Raw genomic sequence first — 6,574 nt, 5'->3', positions numbered from 1 at the left:
CAAGGGTTCCCTTCTTCTTTTGTGTACCTGTGAGTTATTCACTACTATATTTTATCATCATATTGACTCCTCTGTCACCTGACTGAAATACCTGACTCTTCCAGTCAGGATGCCCCTAGAAATTGGACTTGTGGTAGGAATAAATTTAACACAGGACAGACCAGAGCCACTATGGCATCTGTCAGTATGAGTAAGTTTTACTGAGATTGAGGGCATCCTTTCAAACTTGCACATTTGTGTTTGGTCACGATAAAATTCCTGGTAGCATAAGTGGGTGTATCTAAACTCAATTTCTGAATGCATTTTGAAAAGGTGGCTATAAACATTAAGGGTACTTGTATTGTTCAAAAGCCATATAAAAACCCCTTTGAAAACAATGTAAATGTACTAGGTAGACTGGAGTTTTAAGATCACTATATATATACATATATATATATATATATATATATATATATATATATATATATATAATCATATGATACCTTGAAGGAAAATTAATAACTCTGAATATATTAAAGTAAAAATAAATATACATATGAGAACAAATTATGGTTATCTAAATATTTAAAATGATTTTTACTGAGAAGTTATTATAATTTATGCCTATTACATTATATAACAATGACATTCATACAATTCTTTTTAAATATTTAGTTTATCTTGACTTTATGTCTTCTAGGTGGCAGAATCTCTATATACAAGGACTCTTTATTATTTATCATTGTCTCAAAGCCAAGCATGATTCTGAATTCATGTACATAAAATAACTTAAAATATTCTTGTTTAAGTGAGGTGTTCTAAGAATGATATGTTCTCTAGTTGTATTAATTGGTCAAATGAAAAAGTCATCCAGAGAGTGTCCATTTAATTCTTACAGGTTTTTGAAGTTTCCTCTGATGTAAGCATCGTTTCAAAACACTGGGCTGGAAGGAACCAGAAAGAAGCATATTAATTTCTTGTAACTTGATGTTTCAACCCCTCTGGCTTCCCAGGTTGAGCCAGCTTTAGTGTTTGGGGGCAAAGGACAGGAGCCTCTTTTTCTCATTAGAGATATGCCTAAGATATGAGTTGTTAGGCCAACAAAAAAATGCCTTATAATTTCTGTGGTAGGATCTTAGTGGTTACCACTCTGTATTTAGGCTTCTGTCCTAAAGATAAATGCTACAAACTGTGATGGTAGAATTGAATCTGACCCTGAGAAAAATGAGTTTTTAAATTAAACTCTGCTTTGAGTGAATTATAGATCACATATAGTTACAGGCATGAAGACAGAGTGATCTTATGTACACGTTACTTAGTTTTCCTCCCATAGTCACATCTTACAGAACAATAGTAAAGTCTAATAGCAAGATATGGCATTGCCACAATCCACCATCCTATCCAGAGGTGTGTTTTATTGCAAAATTTTCACTCATGTAGAATTTTCTGAATCTGAATAGTACCTAAAAGTTACAGACCAGAACATTTACATAATAATATAGGTTTTTGATTTTGCTTAAAACTACGAGGCCTCTCTTCTATCCATAGCATTTGTCTAGATCTAATTTCTACTACACAATAAACAGCATTTCTGTTACACAATGTACATTCTCACGTTTGTACTGGCCTCAACTTCTCCATGTTTCTCCTTAACAACTGGCTCAGTCATTTATTTGTGTTCCTTTTGCTGTTCCTCCTGCCTGTTTGGAAAGTCTCTGACACCTCTTTTAGTGTCTTTTCCCCAATTGCTAAACCTTGCTGCTCATCCACCAGGGGGCACTCCATCTCTGCCTGCATGCAACTGAGGCTGGAAGATTGATGGTACCATTAGACCTCTAAAAGATGAGTAATTGGGGTCCTGATAGAAACAGGCCAAATATTTCTCAAATAAAATAATGCCAGCAGGTAAAAGCAAAGGAAATTATATAATGCCAAATGAATAGTGTTTTATTTCCAATTCTTGACTTTTTCCCTGAGATTCAAACATATACAACAACCTACTTGACATTTCCACTTGGAAATTTAACTCATTCAAACTTAAACCACCCAAAAACAGAACATTTGTTACCTTCCTCCTAAACCTGCTTCTCTTACAACCCCCAGTTGAGTAACATGTTTTACCATGTACCCAGTCATTCAAGTCAGAGACCTGGCAATTTGATTCATCTCTACCTCAAGCCATCCTTCTCCTCGTGCACTCTCCCATCAAATTCATCCGTGAGTTTCATTGGCTGTACTTCCAAAATATATCTACTTATCATCAAGGCTGAGTCACCATGATTTCTTAACTGAATTACTAGCTTCCTAACTAGTAGTGCTGTCGTTTCCATTTTCCCCCTTAGGATCCATTCTGTATTCTATTTGCCATGTCGCTCTTTTGAAAGCATAAATCACAGCCTACAAATTTTTATGCAACCTGAAACCTGCCTCTCTAGTACCTTTTTCTTTTATTCTGAAAATTGTACACTTAGTTCCAGTATCTTGCTTTTTTCTGTTTTACAAAAGCATCAATCTCATTTTTATCTTCAGGCTTTTTGACCTGTTGTTCTTTTATCTTGGATACTCTCTCTTGAGATATCCACAAAGCTCACCCTCATCTTTCACTTCTTAGGGTACACACCTGTTCTGCTAAATATCACCTCATCACCAAGGCTTCTGCTCATCATCCTAGCTAGAGGAGTATCTTCCCCTGCTAGTGCCACCTCTGACCTCACCAGGTCTTCTCTTTGTCGCATTTATCTTTATACTATCATATTTATGTGTTTGCATATAGAATGGCTATCTATAGCTTACATGTACATGTAAGTTCCATGAGGTCAGAGAGTTGATGTGTCTATTAATTTCTGTATTATCCAAATTCTAGAACATTATCAAGGACATAGTCCATATTCTGAACAATTTGTGAAATGTGTGGATGAAAGGGTGACTTATGTGTGATGTTTAAAATTGGCAAAAATTATAAAAGTCTAATGTAAATTCTTCCAAGGTTTAATTACTTTTTAAAATTTAAAATATACCGGCATGGCGATTAAGTATTTTAAATTATAGCTGACTGAAATTTCTATTTCCAGTCATGTTAGAGTAACAGAGCACAATTTTGCAATTGTTCCTTAAACAAATAATCAGAGAAATAGATGAAAAATAATATGTGTCAGGCATTAGAGAATAATTAGGGCAGGACAATGATACCTACTGAGCTCCAGGTTTGCTTTACTTTCTGCTTGTAAAGTCTCCAGGTCATAGCATAGGAAGCAAAATCTCAAATAGAGTATGGCTATGTGCAAATTGTAGGGACAGAGTTGAACACTTCAAGAAGTCCAAACCACTAGTTTTCAGAACAGATCAGTGAAGGAGAAAGTGATGCACAGAGAGAGTCTCGAAGTCTGCAAATGGTTCCTCTAAAGTCTTCAGCTCAGTACTGATGGGCACATTCAGACAAAGAAATTACTTGAGGCTTAAAAAAAATCATCAGAAAGAAACAATTAAAACAGTGTCTATAGCTCAGTCAGAGAAAGGAATATTTTGTATCTCTATAAATTGAAGTGAAAATAAATCCTGTAATATACGGGACATCAAAAAAGAGTACTTAATAAGACATTTCTTTTTGACAAGGAAAAATTAGCTCAGGACTAATGGCTACCCTGGTTCCACCCAAGAAAGCAAAGAAAGCAAGGTTTTTAAATGATCAAACTATTTTTGAATAATTTTATTGTGTTCCAGAATAAAATATAAATTTATTTCACTGATATAAAATATGTAGGACCTAAAAAATATGTTAGCAACATAGTGTCTTGTGTCCAATAAACAATTTCTCAGATATTCAAAGAAGCACAATAAAACCAGAAGAAGAAAGTCACTAGTGAAATGGCAAATGTTATAGCATTAGTAAAAAAAGAAAACGCAAAAATTTCTATGTACTCCTCATACACAAAAAGATATAGAAAAACATGAACATGTGAAGGAGAAGCATGGACAAGTATTGAACTTGAAAAATGCAAAATACAATGTCCAGATGAAAAAGTCATTGAGTGAGATGGCTCAGATATTAGACATGGAAGAATACATTGGCAAACTTAAAAACATATCTATGAAAAAACCCTAAATGAGTCAAAGAGAGAAAATTGGATGAAAACAAGAGTGTCACTGCCAAACAGTCTAAAAGGCATTCTAATTATGGCATCCCCCAAAGTACAAAGGAGTAAAGAAAAAATTTTTAAAAAAATGATCAAATTTTTTTCAATTGATAGAGGAAACCACAAGTTCAAACGGGTTCACAAACTTCAACCATACGAAACATGATAAAAAAATAGCAAGAAGGTACATCCTGATCAAACTGCTTAAAACCAGTGATGAAGAAAAAAATCTTGAAAACACAAGAAAAAGATACATTTTGTATAGGAAAATGAAGAAAATAATGCAAATCAATATCAATATCAGTATGGAAAATCCTTGAAAGTATTGAAATAAAAAACTTATCAAAAATATCCTTTAAGAAGAATGAGAAAAATAAAAGAATTTTTGGATATATAAAAGCTAAAAAGTCTCATTGGTAGCACTGCAAAAAATGTTATTAATGGAAACCTTCTGGGAAGATGGAGATTAACAGAAATAATCAGGAAATGAGTATTAACAGAAATAGTCAATGTACAAACAAAAACAAAATATAATTTTCTTATTTTTAAATTTCTTTAAAACATAATTAAATTTCTAAGATAAAAATAACAACAATTAAAGTTTATACTACATATGGATGATTGCAATAGCTCAAATACTGAGAAGTGGAAATTAAAAGTCTACTGTAATAATATTTTTGTTATGTGAATTAGGACAATAATACATGAAGGTACAGAGTGATATATAGGAGAGTAAGATTAAGATTTTTTTCTATCAAAGTACATCTCATAGCAAATAATATTATTAGGGATAAAAAGGTATTTTATATTGATAAAGGTGCCCATTAATCAGGACATAACTTTTCTAAATGTTTATGCTACTTTACACAGCATTTCAAAATACATAAAGCAAAATCTAATAGAACTACAATCAGAAATAAACAAATCCATGATTACACACACAGATTTTAATACACTTCTGTGAATAATGAATAGTACAAGTAGACAGAAAATCAGTGATACAATAGACTTGCAAACACTATCAACCACAATGACCTAGAATATTCAACAAAATAAAAGCACAATACGCATTCCTAAGTGCACATAGAACATTCTGCAAGAGAGACCATCCTCTGTCATTAGTCTGCATAAATGAAAAGATTCAGATATGGCAAAGCATACTCTCTGATCACAATGGAAATAAATTCAAATTCAAATAATTAAAAAGTTATGTATGTGAAATTCTGAAATATTTTAAAATTAAGGAAAAGATGTCTTAGTAACTGATGCATTAAAAAGAAATCAAAAGGGAAATAGGAAGTATTTTGGACTGAAAGGAAACAAAAACAATATGTCAAAATTTATGGTATGAATCTAAAGGAATGGTTTTGAAGAAATGAATTAAGCTTCTAATGTAATAACCAAGGAGAAGCAGAGATTGAATCTAAAACATGTTGAAGTAATCAATGAAAGAGCAGCAAATTACACTCAAAGAGCAGAAAACGGAGCAACAGAAGACAGAAAAAAAATGGAGAAAAAAAATCAATGAAACCAAAAGCTAGTACTTTGGGAAAAAATATCTATAAATATGATTAACCTGTAGGTAGACTGATGAGGAAAAAAATATCAATATTAGAAATCAAAAAGGATCACTGCAGACTTAGTGGATTAAATTGACAATGAGAATATTTTGTAAAAAAAAAATCTTGCCTATAAACTCTGACAGCTTAAACAAAATGGACAAATTCCTTATAATTATTGATTCTAAACAACATTATATCTATTAAATAAATAGAGTACACATTAGAAAATATTTTTACAAAGGAAATGCCAGGCTCAGAAGTCTCTACTAGTGGATTCAATGGAATATTTAAGGAAGGGAAAAACATTTATCCCCGACAAATCTTTCCAGAAAATAGGAGAGAAGGGAATACTTCCAAACTAATTTTACAAAATCAATATTGTTCTCATTTAAAAAAATAACTACAAGTAAGAAAAAGTACAGAACTATAACTGCTCATGAGCTAAGAGGCAACAATTCTTAACAAAATTTTATTAAGTCCAATCTAGCAATGTATAAAAAGAATAGTATTTCCTAACCAAGTGAGATTCATCCCCAAAAGATTAAATTTGATTTTACATTTAAAATTTGTGTATTTCACCATATTCACAAGTTTTTAAAGAAAAAAAATTAACATATGATCATCTTACTAGATTCCAAAAAAACATTTAACAAGAAATCTAACATATGATGGAAACCTTCAAGGCATTAGGGACAGAGTGAACTTAACTCAACCTGATAAAGAATATTTATAAAAGACCTAGAATCAATATCAGTCTTAATAGTAGAAGACGGAATGCTTTTCTGCCTTTCCTTATTATCAGGATGATAAAGAATAACTGCTGCAATCACTTCTACTTCACTATATTGTACTAGAGAAAATACCCAGTGCAATAAGACAAAAGTAATGAGAGAAAGAGGA

This window comes from Callospermophilus lateralis, chromosome 5 (assembly GCF_048772815.1).
Source record: "Callospermophilus lateralis isolate mCalLat2 chromosome 5, mCalLat2.hap1, whole genome shotgun sequence".
In the NCBI taxonomy this organism is placed as follows: domain Eukaryota; kingdom Metazoa; phylum Chordata; class Mammalia; order Rodentia; family Sciuridae; genus Callospermophilus; species Callospermophilus lateralis.
The sequence above is the reverse complement of the archived record's forward strand: the minus strand, read 5'-3'. Positions refer to the sequence as shown.